Raw genomic sequence first — 13,142 nt, 5'->3', positions numbered from 1 at the left:
GACGACTGAGGTTTGACCAATTTTTGTGACGCCCAATGCAAATTACTTGGCTTCTTTTTAACAGCTCTAACCTTTGAAAACAACTCTTGAAGTCTGATCCTTCTAACCGAACAACACGTTTTCTAAACCTCTCCACTTGGCTTTCTTGCGGTTCCGATGTAACACTCGCTGTGAGCAGCCAGCCGTAACCATGGCATAGCACAAATGCTAGGCTCCCTTGAGACTTCTGTGCCAGCTTAATTAGTCCATCATCTTTAAACCTGGCTTCTCATAAAGTCTTGGAACACGGAGAAGATTCAGGTAAATTCTTTGACATACTGTAACATGAACAGCCTCTGATCTAGCTCCCGGTATAGTCTTCATCCTATCTGAAGCCCTGTGAACATAGTTCTACTCTCTATGTCTCTGCCAGTACTCTGGTTTTCTTATCTCCCACTAAAATGAAGCAGGGTCCATCTAAGGATTCCGTAAGCTAGGGTTCACTGAAATTGTTGAGGAGGACCGACAGGATGACTCATTGGGTAAAGGCACCTGCCCCCAAGCCCGATGATCTGAGTCTAGTCCCTGGGATCCCATGGTGGAGGCAAGAACTGACTCCTACCAGCTGGCCTCTGCATGCTAGCACACTTTATGTATGCTAATGCACACGCATAAATACACACATGAGCAGACTCTCTGCCACACAAACTATATCCTTTTTCCCTCATAATAAAGTGGCTACTCCCTGTGGAGTGAAATGTTGGAGTGGAGACTAGGCCTGAAGACTGAGTATCTCCAGAGGCTTTTCTCTTGGCTTTGTAGTTTCGGTTCTGACCTCAGCAGGTGGAGGGTGTCAGAGGACCTCTGTCCTCCAGGGTGAGCTTAGGAGCAGGTCACATGAGCTATTGGGCCTAGCACCAACAGCCAGGACAGAATAGACAATTTCAGTGAGTCCTAGCTTACGGAATCCTTAGATGGACCCTGCTTCATTTTACAATGTTTCTGCAGGGCTGAGAGTGCCCAGAGACTCTGATTCCTCATGGCTGGCAGCTGGCAGAGCGCTCTTAGAAGTTTCCCTTTGTTGGCAGTGAAAACAAATTAATCACACATGCACACACAACACGTGCACACACACATGACACATGACATGCACACACACATGCACACACACGACACACGACACATGACACACACACACACACACACACACACACACACACACACACACACACGTGGAATCTGAGATAGGGTTGGTGTTAAAATTGCCATCTGAGAAACAGGCTGGTCTTGTTCTCAGGACCAGCACAGAGACCACAAGGAGTGGGGCATTCTGGGTATAACCCTGATGCAGTGTGCTATGGTTTGCTGACATGGTGGCCTTGAAGAGTCTGGAGGTGGCAGGCTGTGTCTCACCCAGCAGAAGGTGGGGACCTCAGGTGAGTTGAAAGAAATCATTCTCCACTTAGGATTGTTAGCAGCTGTCAGTCTGAGCATCATGGCATCTGCTCCTGGCCACACCTTTCTCTTCTCAGTGTTGGTTCCGGGGCCTGGGAGCGGGGCTCTTGCAGGGGGACCTTTGGAAGGCCATAGCTGGGAGGAGGGTACATGAAGACGGCCGCATCTCAGAATTCCAAACCTGCCACTTAGTTCTAAGTGAAGGTTCAAACTGATTTTTTTTCCTTAAAAAGTGTTTTTAAATTCATTGCTGCTTGAAAAATTAAGTTTATGATATTCTCACTAGGAAAATTATTTTAAAAATAGTTAACTTTTTGCATACAGCTTGTATTTGGGTTCTGTATAATTGCTGTTCCTGGTGAAAAGGGGGTCTGTGTTCTTGACTTCTCAGCAGTCCTCATTGTCTGCTATGATCAGCGAGTCCGGTTTTATCCCATGCTTTTTCAGATCCAGGCCAGCTGGCCTTGGTGAGTTCCCAATAGAACATCCCCATTGTCTCAGTGTGTGGGTGCACCCCTCGTGGTCCTGAGTTCCTTGCTTGTGCTCTCTGTCCTTCTGCTCCTGATTTGGACCTTGGGGTTTCAGTCCGGTGCTCCAATGTGCACTGGGTTTTGATCCTACTGCACGTACTGGCTGTGTGGGAGCCTAGGCTGTTTGGATGCTCACCTTACTAGACCTGGAAGGAGGTGTAAGGTCCTTGGATTCCCCACAGGGCAGGGAACCCTGACTGCTCTTGGGGCTGATGAGAGAGGGGGAGTTGATTGGGAGAGGGGGAGGGAAATGGGAGGCGGTGATGGAGAGGAGACAAAAATCTTAAATAAATAAATAAATAAATAAATAAATAAATAAATAAATAAACCACAACAATGAAAAAAAAAAGGGTGTCTATGGCTCCCAAGAGCTCAGGGAGATGGGAGGGCAGGTGGCGTCCACAGGCAATTAGGAGTCTCCTGGGGTACTTCTCACAGTAGGGTTTCCCATTCAACCCCGTAGCCCTAGGAGAGCAGAGAGAGCTGCTAGGTTCTAATCAAGGATGTCTGTGAGAAGGTAGGCTGTGTGTGTGTGTGTGGGGGGGGGCAGCCTCAGAGCACATGCACGCCATCAGATGAGGTTCTGAGTGCAACACCAGTAAGTCTGTGCAGGCTTTTGCGCCACAGTGTATGATGTCTGCCTGGCATCCGAGAGCGAATGTCACTGTCATGCAAAAACAGACAGAGCCCATGGACCAATGAACAGACCCAGTTGATCCCAGATACAGATCTCACATCCCCTGGGGTTGATATTCCCGGCTGGCCTCATAGAAATGAGCGATTCTTACGAAAATCAACACTGTGTGTGTAACCCTGGCTTTAGAAGCTTTCTTGTTTGCATGAGCGGAAACAAAAATGTGGCACACACATGCGATGACGCACTACTCAGCACACACATGCGATGATGTACTTACTACTTAGCACACACATGCAATGATGTACTTACTACTTAGCACACGCATGCAATGATGCACTTTCTACTTAGCCTTTAGAAGAGGCCTGGAATGCTGCCACTGACATAGATGGATATGGGGGATGCATATACAGGGAAGGTACCCTTCTTTCATCTCTGGTATATTCCCAGGTTTCTCTTGCTGAGCACCTCACGTGCCTCCCTCCTGTGGGAGTCCCTCTGACTCCAGCTTAGACTTATTTCTGGGATCTCCTGCCTGTGGGATCCTGCAGAGACCAAAGAGAGACTGTCTTCCCGCTGGGCCCCTGTTGGGAGAGGCTTCTCTTCATGTCTGGGCAACATCTAGGGTTTGTTTCTTCCTGGTCCAACTGCTCCCTGGAGACCCTCATGTGGCGTCACTTTCTGCAGCTGCATTGATTAGTTGCATCATTAGGTCTGGTTTAATTGTGGTGCCTCTGTCGTTAACGGGTTTGCACATGGTACAGCAGGAAAGAAAGGGCTGTGGGTATTTCCATCTCCCCAGAAGATGAAGCGTAACCATTCTTAAACATCATTTAAATGTTTACTGCTAGTGAATTCCTGGCACTGGTGTTTGATGCGATATTTAAGTCCAGGGGGATATTTCAGGGCCTGCATATACATAATTTAATGAGGAACATGGAGTTTTCCTGTTGGAAGAGATTTCTGTGAGTGTTTATTTCAGTCCCCCCTCCCCCCACTTAATAGGGAAGAATGTGGAGTCTTGGCTAGGAAGGTGGCTAATGATGGAGACAGAACCAGGTGTGGGTCTCAGTTGGAGCGGTGAGAACCTTTGTTCCTAATGCAGCTTCTTGGAGTTTACTAAACTCAATTTACTGCCGTGGACCCGAGTGCCGTTCATGTCCGCATGTCGCCTGTCATTAGCTTGAAGAGGCTGCACACCCGTCTGTCAGCTGCCCTCTCTGAAGATGCCCTTCTGACGCTGGCACAACATCCAACTGTTGGACTCTGTTCCCAAGGAGCCGGCTGGTTTAAACCGCCTTGAACATGGAGAGGGACTTTCTGACATGAGCGAAATACCCTTGAATTGACCGTTTTGGGGGAAATACTGCCTTTGACACCGGGCTGGTTTCCCTACCCCCCTTGTGAGTTATCCTCAGGAGCCATTGAGGTTGTGCGTGTCCTGCAGCCCTGCTGGGTCCTACAGCTCAGCCTTAGCACACACTAGGTGTGTTTCCCATGTGCTGAATTCAAGGAGACCATCCCAAGGGCTGGAGAAGAAAAAGGGTGTGAACACAAATGAAAAGAAACTCCCCAAATCTCATGAACAGTGCTCTGTAACTGGAGGGGGACAGCTCACAAAAGTCCACCTGTGTGAAACCTGATTTCAGTTCTGAAGAGCAGGCAGAGAATTTACAAGGTTCTCCAAGAGGGAAAATGGGATTCTCCAAAGAAAAAGAAAAGGGTCAAGAGACCCAGGGCCACTCCGTGCTCACGGTCGTGTCCCCTCTGCTCCATCTCGACTGTCCTCAGTTACTCGACCAGGGCTGGGTCCTGACCAGGTTAAGCCAATCAGGCTATATTTTTCTCTGTTCCATGGTACAGGTATCTGCAGCCAAGAGGGAGGCTCTCGAGTTCTGAAAGCCATCCCTCTGGGGGTGATTTCAGCCACTTGGGAAGCGTCATCTCCCCAAGACTTGGCAGTTGTGGACAGAGGTCTCGGTGAAGCCATTAGCCGCTCATCTCCTTCCAGGCTTGCCTGCTGAGCAGACCACGTGACAGTGATTGGAGCTGGGAGCTGTTTCAGATGGAACATGGGAATCGGTGCCAGTGGTTTAATTGCATCGCGAGTTATGGCCAGAAAAATAACCCAACGACAAACTTATTTTCTGTTGGGCACAAGACACAGAGGGTTAGCTACAATTAGTTCTGGCTTTGTTTTCTTTGGCAAAGGCCTCTTTATCTTCTTTCTGATTTCTCACCTTAGTTCAGTTCTAAGTTAGTGGAATGGAAGAGTTTTCCAGGGTCCTCAGCGGGTATGAGCTTGAGCACATACTGCGTCTAAGGTTTATTGAGCACCTATGGTAGGCAAGGTAATACACTTGAGCACCGTACATGCATTATCTTGGGACAGGCGTGTGTACCAAGTCTTAGGGTTCTTTTTACCGTTGTGACTTCCCTACTAACCAAAAAGTTAACTGTCTAGAGATCCCACAGCCAACAAATATAAGTTAGAGTCTTAAACACAGTCCTTTCCGTCCTTACCAGGTGATTCCCGCATCTGTCAGGACATCTTATCTGACACAGTCTCTCTGGCCTAAATCTGGGATTTTTTTTATGCCCTAATCTATGATTGCCCTTTAGTAGATAGGTCTAAGGGATGATGGCTTGAATGGTCCCCAAAGAGTAGAAAGAAATCTTGCAGAGGCTTGGGCTGCAGCTGGAGCAGCTGACATCTGAGGGTTGACAGGAGCCCTAGCTGCAGCAAGTTAGGAGCTGCAGAAATGGGGTAGCGGATAGCTCAGTGGGAGGAGCCTACTCTGTAGGCATGAAGCCCTGGGGTCTAGGTGCCACCAAGGGCTCCAGCTCAGCACTCTGCCTTCTTCTGCTTGAGCTGTGAACAAGGCTGTTGCAGAGACACAGGAATGGCGGTGCTCTCAAACGCCTCGTGGCCCGAAAGGGCAGCCCTGGAGCTCTTCGTTCTTGTGCCCTGTGCGCCTCTGGCCCTGCACCTACGCAGCTGTGGCTAGCTCACTGCTCAGCCTCAGCCAGCAGATACAAGCGTCCCGTGTCGTGACACACAGGTAGACGTGATCCCTTTGAGACTTCTGGCTTATGGATTTCCTTTGTCCTTAGGGTCATCCTGTGCTCATCGACTAATGAATTAGCTAGGAAGTAGTGGATTGATGGCATCCATACAGTGGGAGGCACAGCTGTCAGCTCCCAAGTGACCAGAACCCGAGGCCAGAGCTCTAACATGATTACAAAGCTGGACTGTTAGCCGTGTTCCCGTTCCTTTCCTGTAAACTGGGCAGGTCGGCAAATGCTCACTTGTCCCTTACCTGTGCTGAGCCGTGGGTTGCACTTGGCAGGAGGCAAAAGCTGCAGATTTGATTTATCTTACTAAGTAGTATGATTTTTTTCTTTTATTGAAAACAGATTTTTTTCCATATAATATATTCTGATTATGCCCCCCTCCCCCTGCTTTGGCCAGTTCTTCCCCTCCTCCTCTCCCATCGGGATCCACATCCTTTCTGTGTCTCCTTAGAAAACAAACAGGCATCTAAGGAGTAATAGTAAAACACAATAAAATAAAACAAAAATGAACAAACTAGAAAAAGAGCCAAAGAAAAAGCACAAGAAACACATATAGACGCAGAGACACACATGCTCAAAAACACAGGAAATCCCATAAAAACCTGAAACTGGAAGCCATAATATATATGCACAGAACCTGTAAGGTAAAAGGAAAAATGCCTTGAAGATTTTTTTAAAATAAAGTTAACATTATGAGGCAAAGAACACCCAAAGATGGCATGAGTTTATTTTGTGTTGGCCATCAACTGTTGGGCATAGGAATCTACCTTTAAGAGTGTGGTTTGTTGGTAGAAACCCGTGCAAGCCCTGTGCATGTTGGCACAGTCTCTGTGAGCTCATATGTGTGCCAGCCTTGTGTCTAAAAGGTTTTGATTCCCTGGTGTCCTCCATTCCCTCTGGCTCACACTTTTCCTGCTTCTTCCATGGGGTTCCCTGAGCCCTGAAAGGAGGGATTAGATGGAGACATCCCAGTTAGGACTGAGTGTTCCAAGGTCTCTCACTTTCTGCACAATGTCTGGCTGCGTATTTGTTTCCATCTGCTGCAGGAGGAAGCTTCTCTGATAATGACCGAGTATAGCAAAATGTCACTAAGAGTCATCTTATTACTACATTTTAAAAGAAGAACAGTAATATTTGGCTTTACCCCAGTTCCCTGGTTATATAGTGTCATGTTCTCGGTCATCCAAGCAATGTTGGGTATTGGTTCCATCTTATGCAGTGGGCCTTAACTCAAATCAGGTACCAGCTGGTTACTTCTACAAGCTTCGTGCTAGTATTGCACCAGTGACTTTTGCAGGCGGGTCATTCGTGTAGATTTTTAGCTAGGTTTGTGTTTACCTTTCTCCTTTGGTAGCACACAGAGTACTCATCCATAAGGAATGAAGGCTCTAGGTCAGTACCAGCTTGACTACACAGTGCTCAATGAGTTGTGTAGGTGTTGTCTTCAACAATAGGGCCTTACCAGCTATTTTTGGAGGGTTGACAATAGCTTTGGCAGTAACCTGGTTGTTTGGGGGGTTTCCCATGGAATCCTTTTGGTCAAGAATTCTATTAGAACTTACTCATTCCCGGTACTGGAGGTCTGGTTGGTGCTGTCTCCCCTGTTATTTGGGGATTCATTTAGATCACTTTCATATATTTCAAATATATTCTGTATATATTTAGGAAGCTTCTACTGTATTAGATTTCCATATTACCCCTAAAATGGCCCTTAGTTTGAGCAGTCCCTCCCCATATTCCTTCCCTCGCTACTCTCTTTCCTGTTAGATCCTCCAGTTTAGTTCCCTTCCCTCCATAACTACCTATGCTATTACCCCTTCCTAGGAAGACCCATCCCTTCCCCAACCAGTCCCGTATTCTCTATTCTCTGCCTACCCTCTGTGGTTACATGGATTGTAGCTTGCTTATCAATGACTTAGCACTAATATCTACATACAAGCAAATGCATAGCACATTTGTCTTTTTTGGTCTGAGTTACCTCACTCATGATGATGTTTTTTTTTTTCTAGTTCTATTTACCTGAGAATCTTTAAATGGTCTGAGTAATATTTCACTGTATAAATATGCCAGATTTTCTTTATATGGACGAACATCTTGGGCTGTGATTTGAATACAAGTAAAAAACCCAGCTTTTGGGTGTTGGAATGAATCTCTGTTTATCCTCTTTATCTTTCAAATGGAGAAAACAAAGGATGAAGAAAGAAAATGTCTTTAGTTAGGTCCCCAGGAGAATGAAGGCAGAACCACACATCCTCTACATGCTCCTGTGAGCATGCATCTTATCACACACGCCCAGGAGCACCGGGAGAAGATCATGCTGCAGTGACCTCATCAGTGACTATGGGATGGGGAGAAGAGTAAGCTGGAGTGACCTCATCAGTGACTATGGGATGGGGAGAAGAGTAAGCTGGAGTGACCTCATCAGTAACCGTGGAATGGGGAGAAGATCATGCTGGAGTGGCCTTATCAGTGGCTGTGGGATGGGTTCTTCTGGTGTGGCCTTATCAGTGGCTGTGGGATGGGTTCTTCTGGTGTGTCCTCATCAGTGGCCATGGGATGGGTTCATTTTTAGACAACTGAAGTTTCCATGGTGGCGAATCTTCTCGGTCCAGCCTCACACAGATGGTGGTGATGACTTTCAGACGTGTGAGCGAGGAGCAGGTGTCATGGAAGAAAACTTCATTGCTTTTTATGGCAACAAAGGCTCCTTAGTGCCCCTCAGAGAGTCAGGCAGCAAATGAAGACTCTGGAGGCTGGATGACATCACTAAGAAAGAACCCGAGGATTCTTTTGCTCACTCAGCAGGGTCTGGGTCCGTAGACATCACTTTTCTAAGACATTTCTCTTCCCGTATGAGACAGGCTTAAAAGACAGCTGTGAACACAAAAGCTTGAATCGAACAGGTATAAGCTGAGCCAGGTGGCTGCAGTGTTCTCATTCATATCAACAATTCCCCATAATGTGGTTTAGATTGAGAATTTACTTCTGAGTTCTGGAAGATGACGACACACAGCCAAGATGCAGTTGTGTCTGCTGGAAGATTCTCAGGTAAGTTGAAAATGTCATGGAAAAGATTGCCTCTCTCCTTAGCATATTGGAATCAACCTCAGCATCCTGTAGGTAACCATGGAGATAGCTTCACACCCATTTTTTTTTTATGGCATCATTGTTGACCATGGCCAAGTTAGAGTGTCAGTCTATGTACCCATGAGCAGGTGAACAGAAGCGAAAATGTGGCTTATAGACACAATAGAGTATTATTCAACCTTAAAGACAAACAAAATCCCCTCATTGGCGGGAAGATGGGTGGAACGGGATCAACATATAATGTGGAAAAGACAGCCTTGGAGAGACATTGCTGCATGTCGTCTCCTACACGTGTGACTATGGGGGAGAAGAAAGAGGGGAGAGGACCTGGTATAATTCGAGGGCATGTGACCAGAATTAGCTATATGCACATCTCGGGGTGTCATGACTGTGTTCTGTGTAATTAATGCACACATTATTTTTAATTTAGAAGAATATGAATTGAAAGTGTCTGGGCTTACAACAGAGGCTTCCCTGGTGAGAGTCAGTCATGTAACCATTCCTGTCATGTGACCACTCCTCTAGGTCTTGATTTTAGTCTTTAGTGGGTATCGTTTCGTTACATCTGTGCATAGTCTTCCTCGGGAGAACCTTCTTGGGTGTGGGAAACTCCTCCCCTTTCTCTTTCCCTCGTCTCTCTTCTAGTCTCTCTCTTTGCCACATTCTTGCCTTTTTAATGAGGATTTCCTGGAAACCGCATGAAATTTTCTATTTTTGGGAACAAATGCAAGCATATAAATTTTACTTTCCAGTTCACTTCTGGAGGAGGTGTTTATTCCATATTTCTTGTAGTATGTCACACTATTCTTGTTCCATGGTCTTGACATCTTTTGGTATTTCCTTCTGACTTTCCGATTTTCCTTCCTCCTTCAAGTTAGGCTGCCACCCCATGCAAAGGTCTGCTTAGGTATCTGGTAATATTCAGTCTGGGTCCATAGTTAAGGGGACTTCAGAGCCATCCAAAGGCTTCAGTGTGCAGGTGGGCTTGTGGGCCCCCAGCCTCACTGAAGGTGCCCAGCTCTATAAATTAGGCTTGGTTCTCTTGATTTTAAAAATAAAGAAATGAAAACTCCATTGGAAAAATTTGTCCCTGGCGCAGAGCAAGCTGGTGGTAGATCCTGGACTGACACTCCACACTTCTTCAGCCTCTGAAGGTATGTGTTGGGCCTTTCCTGCATGTTTGCTGTGTCCTACACCGGCTGTTTGTAGGGGTTTCACTCAGAGACCTAGTCTTGTCACTGGGATGACCATTTGGTCTACCCCCTAACTGCTCTGGGCAGCACATCTGACTGCCCCTCAGCCTCCTTGGCTGGGAGAGTCTGAATTTTCCTTTACGATCTCCTGGTGAGAGTTCAGACAGCGACATCTCCAGCATTGCGGCTTTCATCTTTGTATGTCTGTGCACACATGCAAACGTCTCACAATATGATTTTGGAGTGAAGTTTTCCCATGAAGGCAAAGAGTGTGAAACTGCCCACACCTCCAGAGGGGCGGGGGCGTACTCAGCTGCTTTTGCTGAATTGAATGTTTCTCTTCCTTGAACTACGTGAGCTGGGCCAGTTGAAGGTCTTCCTTCAGAGCAGCAGCCGGCCTGTGACAGTCTTCTTTAGGTCTTTGTCATCATGCCTTCACTAAAGTCAGGGCCCTCATCCTGACGTCTTCAGATATGTTTGCTCTGTAGTTTTCCCATCCCCCCCTCCAAATACCATCTCTATTCCCTTCTTCCTCACTCTTGTCCCCTTGCTCCTTGCTAACAGGACCCCTTCATGTGCCTACCTAGTCCCTGCCGTCCTGTCTGTGAGAGCCAAGGTGTTGTCCACTCTTCTAGGTCAGATCAACTAGCCAGTCCAGTCACTCTATCTTTTGTTAGTTTTCTTCACTCTGAAACATGTCTTTAAACACACCTGTGACTGTCCCTTTATGTCTTTTCTGGAAGTGTGTCATTGTCACTGTCCTGCCTGGGCCAGTAGAAGGGTTTCTAGCTACAGATCTCCCTTCCCTCTCCTTTTTTACCATCCCCACTTCCTCCCTCTGTCTCCGCCCTTCTCTTTTCTTGATAAACGATTGTATGGTGTATTCACCCTTAAAATGAAGGAAGTTGTGACATGCTTGACAGTATGGCTGAGCCTCAAGGACGTCTGTAGTCTGTCTCACACAGAAATGATAACTGCTGGATGAGCTCGCTTGTATGATGTAATAGTAAAAAAATCACAGGGATAGCAGAATGGTGGATGTTGGGTTATAGAAAGAGTAAATGGGGTGCTGGTGTTTAATAGATACAGAGTGTCGTGATGTTGGGTTGTGGAAAGAGTGAATGGGGTGCTGGTGTTTAACGGATACAGTGTTGTGATGTTGGGTTGTGGTAAGAGTAAATGGGGTGCTGGTGTTTAACGGATACAGTGTTGTGATGTTGGGTTATGGAAAGAGTGAATGGGGTGCTGGTGTTTAACGGATACAGAGTGTTGTGATGTTGGGTTGTGGAAAGAGTGAATGGGGTGCTGGTGTTTAATGGATACAGAGTGTTGTGTGCCCAGGATAACAAAATTTTTGAGGTGGTTTATAAAGAGGTGTCAACAGACCTACCACTACTGAAACATATACACCACAGTTTTAACTTATAATGGGTACAGTTTCCTCTGGGCATGATGAAAATGTTCTCGAATTGATTGTACTGGTTGGCACACAAACTGTAGTAAGAGCCGGCAAACCGTGTGAATTGTGTTGTATAAAGAGGATGGTACAGGACAATGTGAAAACCCCAATTTCGAATTCTCCCTTTAGCACCCCGCTTCTCCTGTGCACTGGGAACGGACTCAGCAGTGATTTTCACAGGAAGAGATCTGGCTCAATCCCAAAGCCAGTGTCAGCCTGTTCAGAGCTGAAGTTCCCTAGAAAGACTTGAGCTGGCTGTGCCCCGCCACCCATCCATCTGGAGCAGAGGACAGGGCGGGTGGAGAGTGTTGTCTCTGATGGCAGAACAGTTAGAGTGTGTCGTGTGTCATTTAAAAAAATTTAATATCATCTTATCACTGGGCACGAGAGCACAGTCATGGGTACTGCACGGGCTGCTGAACCCTGCCCTACACAGATGCAGGGGCCTTGGGCTCTATGCAGCATCCGCATCTTACTCATTCGGGAAACGGGAGACCCTCTCTCTCAGGCCCTGGAGAGTGAAGCTGTGTTTGAAATGTGGACATACCATCTTAGACATTCTGTGCATGGGCTAGTTTGCTCAGGAGTAAAATATATACGAAGCAGACAGAAATAGTATAGCAAGAAATGTGGCTGGATCCCATATGAGGCAAATCACAAAAGCTGACTGAGAAGACGCCAGTAAACAGGATGTGTGATGCGGGTTCTCAGAGCGCCACAGCGATGTCAGTTCTCACTAAAGAACGGTGTCATTTTTGCCCCGTCCTAATCAACATCCCAGAATTTCTCTCTTTCTCCTCTTTTTGGAATGTGTCAAGTTGTTCTCAAACACTTGAAGAATAAACTGGCTGAAATTGCCAAGAAAATTTTGAAAATGATGTATAATGAGAAGAAATTTGCATTTCCAGATATAAATGTCCTCAGATGATGCTAATTGGGACCATGTGGTTTTCATTTTAGGACTGTACCCATGCATGGAACAGATCGGTCCATAACTGCCTAGCATAAAAGCCAGGGGAAAGGGTAAACTACTAAATGTATTCTAAATTACCTACTTGGAAAAAATATGGTTGAAGCTTTTCTTATAAAATATCCCAGAAAAAAATTCAGTTGGGTTTGTTTAAATCCAAAAGTTATTTTGTTGCATGTAAAGATCCGCAGTCCTATAAATCTGAGCCATCTCTCCAGCCCCCAGAAGTTTAGTAACACTATTAGAAAGGGAAAGAGGTCCTCCCCGGTGTGGCTGTTCACTACTTTGTTGGTAGAATTGTAGGTTGGCATCTTTTGGGTTCAAGCAGCTTGGCAGATGTTTCTGAAAAGCATAGCAAGCCAGCGAGCACTGTCGCAGGAGCACCTGTCTGAGGACCCTCGTCGGTAGCTGGCATGGAGGTGGCCGTGGGTGTCCTGGGCCAGCAGTCAGTCCATTGGTGACAGCTCAGGAAGTGGGAGCATACTGTCCATATAGCAGAGAGGGCTATTGAAGAAATTATTTTAATTGTGCTTGATTTGATATACTTTATACAACTTTAGTGAGCTAATAAGACAGACAATTATGAAGATGATATGTCCACATCGCAATAAAATGAATTATTCTCAGAAATACACTGGGAGGATAGACAGCACAATGTGTTCTTTGTGGCTCCGTGTGGTTGTTCGGGTTGTAAATCATCTTTATTTTCTCTGGGCTTTTAAGGTTTTCTGTATTTTCTTCATCTCTGAGCATTTTTTTT

General features: G+C 46.3%; 1 protein-coding gene across 2 annotated transcripts in view; it reads left to right on the top strand.

Annotated features, from left to right (window-relative positions):
- Positions 1 to 13,142, top strand: part of Spock1 (SPARC (osteonectin), cwcv and kazal like domains proteoglycan 1) — a 459,458-nt gene that overhangs the window by 46,817 nt on the left and 399,499 nt on the right. The window lies entirely within an intron of this gene.

Source organism: Microtus ochrogaster, chromosome 16 (assembly GCF_000317375.1).
Source record: "Microtus ochrogaster isolate Prairie Vole_2 chromosome 16, MicOch1.0, whole genome shotgun sequence".
Lineage (NCBI taxonomy): Eukaryota > Metazoa > Chordata > Mammalia > Rodentia > Cricetidae > Microtus > Microtus ochrogaster.
This window is presented reverse-complemented; position numbering and strand designations above follow the sequence as displayed.